The following is a 13,543-nucleotide window of genomic DNA, read 5'->3' as shown; positions in this document are numbered from 1 at the left end:
AATAAAGCTCGTAATATTAACATTTATTTTCGACCTCCATTCGAATACACCTCCGTGATGCCAAAGAGACGTTAAATACGCCTCAGCAAGCATAACGTCACTGAATTAACAAATAAAACGAAACGTCCATTTTCATAAAATACCAGACAATCTAAATAATTTTCCTCTTGTTACCCATTTAATAAATAATTCAACAGGAAGGCAAAGTAACGAAGATAAATCATTCCCTCGCATTGAAAAAGAGTAAAAGCCAAAACAAAACGGAATCGCTGCCATTAATAAACCATAGCGAGGTATCGAAGTGAAAAGGAAAAAAGAAAGGCATATCGATCGACCAGCGAAATCGAACGCGTTTCATCTCGATACAGTGGAAAATAAATATTTTTTCCTGCCCGTTTCCACGCGTTTCGTATGAAATTCCACCTTTCACAGCCAGACAGCAACGAGTAAACAGCGAACGGAAAATATTTCGACGAACGTACATATATCACGGTCGAACAGTCGTGTTCTAACGAAATATCATTTTGCAAACGTATCACACGGCGATCTCCGCTGAATTAATGCGACAAGTATGCCAGCTCGCGACCGTACGATATCGCATCGCGAGAATTTCAAAACGAATGCAAATAAATTTCTCGATACGTTTTCCGCTGGCTCTGATCGAAACGCCAACGATTCGTTCGTCGGATAATCGTCGTGTTCGCAATTTTCTCCATCGTGAAAAGCAAAGTTTCTAGGACGACATCGAGAGACTGCGATGAATTTAAGGCTTGGAAAACGTAGGAGGCAGTCGAGGAGGAGTTCCAAAATCATAGCAATCTTATCGAAGTGTAGAACAGATGGTAGATGCAACGTTGAGGTCCTAGTTTCCGTCTCATTTTTAAGGGCTGTTGCATGTTTGGTTTCTTATTTAGATTTTGATCGAGGCCATTTTAAAATTAATGATTTTATCACTCAACTACTTCCTTCCTCGAATCGATAAATTTCAATATCGATATAAAAATGATAGCTGTGTCTTAATTAGTATGTGATTGTCTTAATCAAAGCTTTAAGGGAGGATTAAGACAGTAACCGTCTATCGATTAGAACGAGCCAAAGAATTTAACTTATATATGAACACTTGGAGAATTTGAAGTTTACAATTTAAATTTCGATTGTAAATTTGGAACTTTTATGAAAGTTTCAAGCTCCAAAGGTTTTGAATTTGAGCCCGAAATTAGCTTCAGTTTTGCATTTAAACACTATCTCGACTCTCTTGAAGTTACTTGAATCGAACATAAATGAATTATTTATTTTCGATCGTCCACTACAATCATCCCAAGCAATTGGATTATATTTAAATTAACCATTCTGACTCCAAATATCGTATTCGTCCGATTCTATCAGTGAATTAGCATTTTTCTACTAACTGAAAATAAAAAAAACATCGCTCATCTTTTTATTCAGCAGCTTTTTTATTGTTTTAATTATAAAGAAGTAACAAAGAATAATAATTTCATGATATTACCATACTTTCTCTCTCTTCGTCGTTCGCGCTCGCACACTCTCCCTTACACGCTCTCTCTACGAGCTCTCTCTCGCTCTCTCCCTTTCATTCTTCCACGCTTTCTCTCTCTCGCTGTCTCTATGTATTTATATCAATATTATTTTAATAGATATACTCATTCACGTATTGAATATCGTGGCAAATATATAGATAAAGGTTTCATCTAACGTTCACACGTCGTGGATTAGCGACCGTGCAACAGAGACGCGTCTCTGTCTCCTCCCTTTCATTTCCAATCGTCAAACCCGCAACTCCAAGGACTTCACTTTGCGCAAAATTTCGCTGACCTTCGATCCTTAACACGTTTGGCTATGCGCCAGGTCAACGTGTATTTTTAAGTTATACGAGCAAATGAGAATAAAAATGAATTATCTAGTGGAATAATCATGAACAAATGCATAAAAATCCACAGTCCACCAATGTAGTTCACGTGTTGTAATACTAAAACAAAGGAATTTTCAAACAGTGGAGTTGATCAGTTGTTATAAATGTCCCGTATCTCGTAACATTACCGCGGCCCAGTAATGAACGTTTCGATAAACATTTTACACTTTTCTTTTGCTTAGCAGTCTCTTTTTAAACAATTCATTTTTCTCATCTCTCTTTCCAACTGAAAATAGATAAACAGAAAAAAACAATTATTGTTAAGGAAATACGGGGAAGGCAGACAACCGGAAGTCCGTTGATTCGCGGGTTTAAGATTGATGGTCGCGTGTCGAAGGAGGCGCTGCACGGAAGTGTCCGTCCCAGTCAAGAAATTTCCTCTTGACTCGTCGCGACACTTCGAACGGACCTAATGACTGGATATTCGTCGCGACTTAACCATACATCGATTCGCGGAGACGAGTCGCTGGGTCTCGAAGGAAACCGGAAATCGGACCGGAGAACAGGATCTGCTCGGTCGTTTCTTCAAGGTTCGATTCATTTTTTCCTATCATTTTTCTTTGTCTCTCCGACAAGCATTTTCTATTCAACTCTTGAATTTAATTTCGTTATTCGGTTATTAATTCAAGAATTCGTTTCATTCCTCCCTTGCCCATTCGATAGAAATACGAAAATAGTTTCTTAACCTTAAACGTTGCGAAAATTTCGTCAGTTTTGTTTGGTTATTTCTTTTTTTTTTGCTAGGGAACTCCTTCTTTGTTCTCCTCCTTCTTTTTCGAGGAAGATGCTTTTGGACTGTTCATTTGCAACGATTCGGAACATGTTGATGGAGATGGACGAAACTCGCAACGAGATAACAAAAGAATTTTCCCAAACTTCCTCTAAACTTTCAAGGTCCGCAAGGCTTTCGTGTCGCTTGGATCGCTAAGTAGTTGGAGGATACTGATACTGTGTCGAGGTGTGTATAAAATTTCTATAAAAGTCGAGGAAAACTAGTCTAAATCGGCAAATCTATTCTGCGTTGTTGTATCAAAATCAATATCAACGAATAAAGTCCTTCCAACTGGTATTTAAAGCGTCCTCGTATATTTCACGATCCTCTCGTCGAATCGGATACTAAAATCGTATAGATCTTGCCATTGAAAATTCCTAGCTTCTTCTTTTCACCCATTCCCTGCTATTTACATTGATCGTAAAACGAAATTAAATTCGACGAGAATTAATTCATCAATTCGGTTCCATTCGATGAGAAGCAAACCTCACCGAAATTTGGTTATTTTCTCTTTTTTCTTTTAAAAAAATATAAGAAGAACTTTAAATTTCTGCTACCATATAGAATCGACACCTGCAATTTTCAAGCTCGGTTTTAGAGAAACAAACGCGTTCTGCAAGACGTACGATGATAAAACACGTGCCTCGGTTTCCCCAGAACAGAGGACGAGGCTACGTTTACGTAAATCCATCGAACGCATTATCTTCTCCAAAAGTGTCGATCAAAACTAGAAGACACTACCAACGAATTGGCTTCGGTCAATCGTTCGATGATCATTTGCGTACGTTCCCGTGGTTTTGCTTTGTTCTAGAAAGCTCGTAATGCTTCAACTAATTATCTCAAAATATACTTTACTAAAATCTTACATCTTTTCTCGTCTTTGTCTCTCAAGAATAGAAAACTGGCTTGGTTTTTTTTTCTTCATAGAACGTAATGCTTTTATTCGAAAAACCATTGAGCTAAAGATCGATCTTAAAGCGTGTTACAGCAAAATACGATCATCTTTCGTTATCGTCATCGATTTTTCAAACGAATATTAGGAACAAACATCGACTTAATTCGCGAGAAAAAACGCACACTCGATTATCAAGCGATACGTCGACTCGAAGCACGTCGTTGTCATAGATCGTTTTGAACACGTGACTGACCGGAAGCACTGTCGAAATCCCCTGGCTCGTTCCGGTTTCCGACGACAATCGTGCGCGTTCGCTCGCTCAACTAATAGAAACTCGACAACATTGAACTATATCGAGAATTATCGCCTAGACTACAAAATTCCAACAACTAATTGGGCGCCTCCTATCGAAGAAACTAATGTGTACTAATACCAGGCGCCCTCCCCTTGACCTCACCGACGCCATCCTGGATCTTCTCCCTTTGATCGTTTTTTTTTTTTTTTATAATAAAGAGATCTGCCACGAAACTGCCCCCTCTCGGTCGGGTTAATTGTCTATTTATTCCTGGGCAGAGTACCAATTGTTTCTGTCGTCCATTCCAATCGATAATTAAAATATTGCCGACTGAACCTCTTTCTATTAAACTTTATAGAACAGTAACAAACTTTAACTTAATAATATTTTAATATTCTATCGGAGTCAATAACTGAAACGTCCTCGAGCGAATATTCTTGCATTGAATATCGTGAAATAGTGGAATATGGAATATTATGAAATCTTATTGAAAATCTAAAATAAATTTCAGCAACGTGTATCTATGGATCTAATATCAAATTTACAAGTTTCTGCACGAAGTTCACTCTTCCTAAAATTCTCATCAAAATCTGTAGTGTCGCTGTTTCACTGAGAAAAATAGATTCATAAATCAAGTCAGCAATGGTTTTTTATAACGAAACAATATCCAGCGATTCTAAAGGTTCAGAGATATTTTATTTTATTCCAAAACTAAGGTTCACCAGAGGATTGGACTCTGCCCAAAATTGGCGAGAGAGAGAGAGAGAGAGAGAGAGAGAGAGAGTCGCGGCACGAGCTGCAATTCAAATCGATTAATGGAGGTCCGAGCGACATGGGCGGGGATTCGATCCAGGAAGCGAGATTGATCGGCACCACCCTCGTCCGCCGTATTTGCACGAGAAACTATATGTAAGAAAGAACACTCTCTCGCGAAAAACGAAAAGTTTCCTCCATTACCGCATGCACGCTCGCATATACGCTCATGCAGGCAAACAATCAGGAAACGTTCTCTCTTATTCTTTCCGCCATTTCCTCTTCGCCTTATTAAACCCATTCGCTCGTTCTTGTACGCGTGAAACGAAATTTTCTTGAAACTTTTCTCGGCGGATCTCCGCAGCCAAGTACAAGGAAAGCCACTGAACGATGGAGACACGAAACAACATCGCGAAATTAACAGCGCACCTTCGATCGCTCGAATCGATAAATAATGACACACGTTGATCGATCTACATTGATCGAGGAGGGTGATCGTTTGCTTGCGAAAAGTCGCTATTTGTAATGTAATGTATAATTTTTAGCGACTTTTAAACGCGTGTGAAGCTCGATCGAAGCTTTCGTAAAAGAATCTGCGATCTAATTTCTCGTTTTTTTTTTTTCTAGGATTCCATGAACATCGAGCTTGCCCGGAATCGACGGTGTATTTTTTTCTATAAAATTATAAAACATCTGGATCCGTTTTCATCATTTTTCCGCTCGTTTCTCCTCCTCGATCCTTTGTTGATTTTCTTTCGAAGCGTTCACCACCCTCGACCGGTGTTCGTGCTCCACGAATTCGTGTCTCGGCCGGAAGCGCATGTCGCTTCCGTTCGCCAAGCGGCTCTGGCGCACAATGTTCTTAATTAATAAAATGAACAGCACGCCGCTGCTTCTCTGGGCTTTACTAAATACGACTAAACTGGTTGTTGCGAGGTTTCCACTGCTGTCGCATAAGTCGCATAAGTTCTCTTTGGAAGCGATCGCGCTACGTCTTTCTCGTTTCTTTGTTATTTTCTTAAAAATGTTTCTTTCTTTCCTTTTGTTTTAAAGAAAAGAAACACGTGGCTGCGAGCCGGTGTTTCGATGGACGTGCGACAAAAGAGTGGCATTTATACGGAAACAAGGTCGACGAATGCGGCACAATATCTAAAAAATTGATAGCAGTAGAGTAGCAATAATATTAATAAGAATAATCATTTTTATATAAGAGTAATAAGAATAACGAGATAATAGTAGTAGTAATAGTAGTAATAAACAAAGCATTTGACAAGCTGCAGAATACAATACAAAGGTACAAATAATAGGGAACAAAAATCCATTATCATTATTCTCGGGACATTGGTCGTGTCACGAAATTAACATAAACAATATGTATTTTGTGAGATTGTGTGTATGTCTGTGTGTCTGTGTTCACGAACAGGCTGCATACAGGCGCATTGTATCAACGCACGCGTCTTTTACGCTTTTTCTCTTAATTTTTTAAACGAACAGCATCTTTTCTGGCGCCCCTCTCGATCAACGAAAGGACGATTTTTCCTACTTTTTTTTTTATCAACGATCGATTTAAATATCGTCAGTGTTTTATCAATGCGTCACGAGCTTTTTCGTATTCTTTCTCTCTTTTACACATACTCTCTCTCTCTCTCTCTCTCTCTCACGCTTTCACCGTGTTTCCTACATGACACTCTCCCATTTCGTTTACTTTCCAAACATTTCAAGCAATCACTCAGAATTGTTCTCCCCACAATTTTATTCCCTTTCCCTTTCCACCTGTTCTTCCATTCGTCCTTTCTCTCTTTCTCTTCGTACGCACAAACACTGTTCCGCTTTTTGTGTCGTATGCTTCGATATTTATATATATGTATATATATATATATAAAAATACAAAAAATAATTTACAAAATGATATTATAAGTATATTACACGCGAGTTTCATTTTTGTCTCACACTTGTCTATTTTTTGGTTTTCTCTTTCTACCTTCGTTCGCTCACGTCCCTAGATTTCAGCCGGTGTGTTACTTGTCGATAGTTCGTGTCTTCTATGCGTATGTGTACGCGTGTGTACGTGTATGTTCGTATGTGTAATGTGTACTTTCATCCCTCTCTCCTTTCCTCCTGTATTTTGTTCCGAAATTCACTAACTTTTTCTCCCTTCCTTCTGAAAGAACGGCTGGAAAACGCTCGAAAAATTTCAAGAAACGCTTCTGTCAATTCTTTCTCTCTCACTCTTCCATTTCATCCTTTTCAAACTGATGTTTAATTCAGAACAAGCAACACGCCGAAAACTCTGATTCTCTCTTCTCTTTCTCTCTCTCTCTCTCTCTCTCTTATATCTCGTTCCCATTTTTTTTTCTTAGATTTTTCGTTTTTTTATTTTGCTCTTTTGGTTTATCTCCTCGTTAAACAAAATATAATGTAGCAGTGTATGTATATGTATATAATATATATATGTATATATAATCGATATTTTCTCATATAAGTATGTATAATGCTCTATACATATATATTTATACTTTTATATATATGCACGTGTCCTCTATTTGTATACATATATATATCTACATATATATATGTATATATATATGTATTTTTATATTAATAACGCATTTGTGGGATTCGTAAAGAGATATAGAAAACAAATCTGTTACAACAGAATAAATTACCGTAGTTATATCAAACCACTGTATTATTAACAAAAATATATATATGTATATATATAGCAGTATGTAATATATTATTTGGAGGAGCGAAGCACGCTGGTATAATCAAATATATCATACAAAAAAAAGGACAAAAAGAAACAACAATAACAAACTATCAAAAAGAAAAAAAATAGATTAAAATAAACAGTAAGAGAACAAAAAGAAAAAAGAAGAAAGTGATTCGTGAAAAGAGTCACCTTAAAAACTAAGAATATTTGCGGACGTCGCTGATCGTTTCGCGAAATCGTTGAACGATATCATTGTTCTAACAAACGGCTTTTGTCAACGATCAGCATCGTGCGCGCGATCGATAGATCCACCATACATGGATCTTTAAATCGATGCAACGGTAAGAAAAAAAGTGTTCGTGTATATAAATATATATATATAAATACATATATACATATATTTGTATATATATGTATATATATACATATTTATAGCTTACATAATGCACACGTAGTAAAGGTAAAACGGTTTTCGTACAAAAATAAAGGAACAAAATCTAAAGCCAACAGAAAATACATCTCGATTACAATAATTCTATATATAATCAATATTAATAATAATAATAATAATAATAGTAATAAAAAAAGGATAAGAAGTAGTATAAAGGAAACAGCGGTAGCGGTTGAAAAAGGTACCTATATACAGATATACATATATAGGCGCACAGTGTCTCGCTGTTTGTCTCGCTTGCAGACATCCTCATGCTCACCCACTTGCACCATTTATTCTTTCTCTCTGTTTCTCTCTCTCACACACGCATACATTTTCATTCATATTCGTACGTACACGTATCATTAAATCGTCTCTCGTTCTTCCATTCGATACGAGTGATAACAAGTGTAACACGTCCATAAAAAAGTGGTAAAACGACGATACGGTGGAAAGAACATAGGCGCGCACATATGTAAACCGCCAGCGAACAGAACGAAAAGGAAAACGCGTCGCGTTACGCAAGGGGTTGAGAAACAAGGGATCTGCACCTGAACCGAGAACCGAGAAATTTTCTCGCGCGGTCCTCAGCCACCGGAAATTTCGTTTCACCGCGTTGATCTTTCGTTTCTTCGCATACTCTGGTTGTGCGGTGCTTCGAACGATCGTCGATGCACCGTTCGCGACTAAATTCATCGAAAATTCACGCGATTCGCATCCTTTTATTCGCACACGACGCATACACATGTGTATTCTATCTTTCTCTCATTTCACGCTCTCATCGGTCATTATTCTCACACTATTATCTCTTCTTTCTTCTTGTTTCTTTTTTTTTTTTTCATTTTCTCCGGCCTCTCTGCCGCTTGTTTCATCCCTCTCTTGCTACGTACGAAACGATGAAGACTGGGGCCTGGGGTGGGGCTTCGGAGAAGGGGCATTTCGTAACAGTTACATTTAGGATGCACTTACACGAGTAACATAGTTGCTTGTTTTTTTGGTTTTTCTTTACCGTTTCGACACCGAGAGTGTGACTTGGGTGGGGTACAAAAAGGTTTCTTTCTTTCTCTCGTTCCTCGTAGATCTCTTCCTGCCCGGAGGGCGTAGCTTTAGAGTCAACATGGCGCGCCGCCCTCCGGTCCCGCAATCGAGGGCTGATCCGTCCATTTCCGGCTCTCCACGAACGTCCAAACGATATTTTCTTCTACATCGATTGAGTCTTGCTTCCTTGTTTAGCTCTCGTGTTTGATAGGTATAGGTATGTTTTCGTTACCGGGTCAGTTGCGACCCCGTGCAGAACCGGTAATCGACGGGCCAGTCTTCTTCGCCACGCTGTAATCGAGGTACAGCTCTACGCGGTATGTGTGTGTATATATAATATATATATAATATATATAATATATAATTATATGTATATAGTTTACATTCAGCAAGTAGTTAAAGTATTGAAAAATATATATGTAATTAATTACAAATCTAATGATCATCCTCTTGTTAATTCATTACTTGGTAGAATAATCGATAGGTTTTTTTTTTTTGGGTCTTTCTTTGTGTTACTCTGTGTGCATGTGTGTGTAAGAGTGGGTCTGTGTTTCTGTGTATATGCTCGTGGGTGTACATGTATGTGCGTGTGCGCGCGTGTGTGTGTGTGTGTTGCATGTTGTAGCTTCGAGTGTGTCCGATACACAAAACGCATATTTAATATTGTTTTCTTCCATTCAGCTTTTCGTTTTGCTCTACTCTCGCTGTTTTAGCATGAAACGGCTTTCTCTTTTCAACTGTGCCTGGAGATCGTACCACGTTTGCTCACTTCCGCACTGACACGCGTGTGCTAGGCGCCACTGCTGTTCACATCGTTCTCTCTCGCTGTGTGTGTTATTATTCTCCTTTTGTTACTTTTTCCTTTTTTCTCTTTTTTATATTTAGCTTTCGACAGAAAAGAAAAGCCAGAACGAATCGATGATATACCGTTTCGAGTTGCTTTGAATTTTTTTCTGTTCCACTTTTTTCTATTTTTCTCTTTTTTTTTTTGAGTGATCCTTTTTTTTTTAAATTACGCGTGTCAGAGCCACGCACAATTTTCCTATTTTCTTTCTCTCCTTCTGTGTCTCCTCTAGCCGACCTTCCATCGCTTCTCCACTCTATAAATGTATGAATATATATTATATCTAATATTGCAGTGTTCGGTTATCGCTATGACATTAGTTACGTTACCACGATTACTTGTTTCTCCATTTACGGTTAAAAAGACAATATCAATCGCTATAGTTTATAGACACATGATACTTTAAAGAGACAGATTTACCGTTTGTTACGTCTCTCTCGCTCGCGCTCGCTCTCTCGCTCTCTCTCGTTACTTCATGTTATTAATTAATAGTTTACTTTTTTTTATTCTTTTTCGTTTACTTCTTGTGTGTCGTGTACCCGAGTTGCTTCGAACGGTTATTCAGCTGTGTCCTGTGTGTGTACGTGTGTATGTTACGTGTCTGTGTGCGTGTGTGTATGTGTTTGTTTATGTATTTAACCTTAACCACTCGTCGTCATTATTTTTTTTCTTTTTTTTTTGTTAACGAATACATCCATTACAGATTATGGAAAACTATGCATAATTTTTTTTTTTGTTTCCTTGCTTACAAAGTGTTTCATTACAATCGTATTGTAATCGTATAATACTATATGTTTATCTTTTGTGTATCTCAATGTATGCTCTATATCAATATCCCATTCTTTTCTCTGCCCTTCTCTTCCTCCTCCCTCTCTACTCATTTTCTTTCAAATATCGCGCGTCACATTAACCGTTCCATCTCTCCATTCGTCCGCCGTTTCGATTCGATTCAGTATCTCTCTCTCTCTCTCTCTCTCTCTTTCTCACTCCCTTCCGATTCGTTCCTTTTTCCTTTTTTTTTTTTTTGGTTTTACTAGAAGAGTATACATCGTGTACGTGTGTTTGATTCTTCGCTGAGCTGAGCCTCTCGTCTCAAGCCGAGATCCGCATTTGATTCGCAACTTATTGCAACGCTTGCTTCAACGCCTTTCCTACCCTTTTAAATCCTTCTCGCCACTCCACTCTCCTTCTTTTGATCGTTGAAAAAGGATCGCGACGCCGCGAGACGCAAAGATCGACGACCTAAAAGCGCGACGAATTTGTCTCTCTGGGATCTCCTTTCTTCGGTCGAATCGAGGATATTCTCGCGGGTTTCATGGCGAACCCAATTCGTTCGATTACAAAGATTAGAAAAATAATCGGCGCGAGAAGCTCTCTGCGGTTATCTCTCCGCGTCTCGAGGCTAAATCGTCGATCAATCGATCTTCACGTTCCATCAAAGTTGTTTCTCTCCGCGGAAAACCAACGATCCACATAGTAATCGGACCTACAATTAGATCCGAATACGAAGATGACTTGCGTCTTCCGCAACGAACCAAACCTCGAAAATCGCGATTCCTCACTTCTCTTCCACCTCTTCACTCTTTCAATCGATTTCTCTCGCTCGTTCTCTCTTGCTCTCTCCAATCTCTCTCTCTTTAACAATAGCAGGTACTAGCATAGCTACCACAGTCGTACGTATCGTTAATAGTTACAATTAAGTTTAGATATTACTAAAGGGTACTGATCTCCCGCCTTATCCCCTCATGCCTCTGTTCCCCGCGCTTTCTCGCCCCCTCTTTACCCTTGTTAGTTCCGCGGTTAAAAACTTGTTTTTAGCACCCCTCGCGTGGCCGGAAACCTGCCGACTCGCTCGCCGTTTCCATCTTTCGTTCGATATTTCTTCAAATCCCAAAATTTCCAATTGTTCCTAACGCGAAGCTTCAATTTAGCTTCGATCTTGTCATCGATCCTTTTTTCTACATCTTTCCTAGATCTTCTGAGCGACGTGTTACTGAGAGAGATCCACGACTCTTCGATGACACACGTTATCTATCGAAGAATTCTTTTTCTCTCGTGGGAAATCTTGCGTGATTCTCGACGTAACACGCGACTCGAGTGTTAAAGCATCGGATGAAGGTGAACGAAGACATCGATTCGTTTTCAGAGCCGGTCGATCACTACGATATTCGGTCCAAGACGGAACGACCGCGGTACAGGAAGCTGCTGCTTGGCGTCGGTCATACAAAACTGGCTATATAAAAATTCGTACGAAAGAACGACGAAAGTTACGCCTAAAAATTATGCTACTTATACACTTACACGATACAAAGTCACGCTAAGGTTTCGAAACTAGTCTAAGAGAGGACTCGGTTGGACCGAGCTGATCGACCAACGCAAACGTCATCTATCCTCCATCGTTTTATGCTGTTAAGAAAAAAAAAAAGAGAAAAAAACAGCACACGAGCTAGTCGACAATCTCTGGCCGCGCGTATTCCGTACGTTTGTCCCACGACGACAAGATTAAACACTTTGTAATACTTTTAGCACCTAGTGCCCGGCCCGCGGCTCGCGACACCTCCGCCATCGTTGCTGTCGTGCTTTTTCTACGCTGCTCGACGGACGAGAACGACCATGACCCGATCTGACAAGCGATCGAATAAGAAGAAATTATGATTCATCAGGTTAATCTCGAGCGCTGACTTTTGGGTCTGTAATTTGCGGTCTTGCGTTAAGCTATTGGACATTTTTTGAAACTCCTTCGCTAGACTTGTTTTATACTGTACGATTTTAGATGTCTTATCGATCAAATGGTTTGACACTGTCCGTTTTTAAATATTTCAGATCATTTATACAAGTGGAATGATGATTTCAGAGTGCCATTAAATATGGTTTTTATTGAGTAATCAACTTATCTTCTACTGGACGTTTTTAGTTATCTCAGATGGTTTGTAAGAGTAGAAGGTCGATTAATCAACTTGTCTTATGCTGGACGCTTTCCGATATTTCAAATGGCTTGTAGAAATAGAGCAGTGATTTCGAGATATTATTTGCTTGTTTAATATGGAATAATGGATTTGCCTTATACTGTGCGTCTTTACATATCTCAGGTTGGTTTGTAGTAAGTACTTCTACTTATTCATTATGCTGTTCAGCGAGCTAAATGTATCATTAATTTTCTTTAAATCGAACAATCAATTTGCCTTCTACATTTAGATATCCAAAAACAGAATTGAAATAATTTCATACATGATCGATCTCTTAAAGATAAACGTACAAAACAGTCTAGCCATGCTTCCTCAATCGCTAGATTTTATCAACTTTTCTCGGTAAACTTATTCGTCAAACGGACAATATAGCGATTTAAAAAGGTGCGAAATCTATGATACATCGATGAAAACAGTGACTATCCTAGAAAATTGAACTTGTCCCGTATAACGCTCATCGCAAAGAGCCCGCAAGCGTATGAACGCCGTGAGGTGTGTTCGGGGTCACGAGCACGGTCGTGGCACGGCCGTCGAGGACAGTAACAGTGGCCTTTAATAACGTAATCACCTAATTAATCTCGCGAACGCGAACCGGCTGGTTGCTCGCTGCTCCAACCCCTTCACCGTCGTGCCTTTGTTTCCCTTCCGATACGTCCTTTGTCCTCGATCTTCCAACATCGTCAAACCGGAGGCGACTAACCGGAAGTTCAAATAATCGTTTTGCCTCCGCCAGTAGGATCGATATAAGGTATATATATATATATCATATGAATCGAAGGAGAGCCAGAAGCTCGATAGCGGTGGAATTAAGAAAGTTTACGAAAGTTTACAGACGTTTGCTGATGTATCGCGAAGTTTGCTCGCGATCGGATGATGTTGTTCCGTTTCGAGAATCTCAGCGATGTCC

The 13,543-nt window shown here is 39.1% G+C and overlaps 1 protein-coding gene across 2 annotated transcripts in view; it reads right to left on the bottom strand.

Annotated features, from left to right (window-relative positions):
• Positions 1-1,435: 1,435 nt before the first annotated feature.
• The window catches only part of LOC117165784 (uncharacterized), a 124,804-nt gene continuing 112,696 nt past the window's right edge, over positions 1,436-13,543 (bottom strand). For both annotated transcript variants that reach the window (XM_033349160.2, XM_076617292.1), the window contains exon 5: positions 1,436-13,543. This exon is cut by the window's right edge and continues 2,970 nt beyond it. The gene's annotated coding sequence lies outside the window, so the exon portion shown is untranslated.

The sequence above is a fragment of the Bombus vancouverensis genome, chromosome 3 (genome assembly GCF_051014615.1).
Source record: "Bombus vancouverensis nearcticus chromosome 3, iyBomVanc1_principal, whole genome shotgun sequence".
NCBI classification, from domain to species: Eukaryota; Metazoa; Arthropoda; class Insecta; order Hymenoptera; family Apidae; genus Bombus; species Bombus vancouverensis.
Note: the sequence above shows the minus strand (reverse complement) of the source record. Positions and strands in the feature narration are given on the sequence as shown.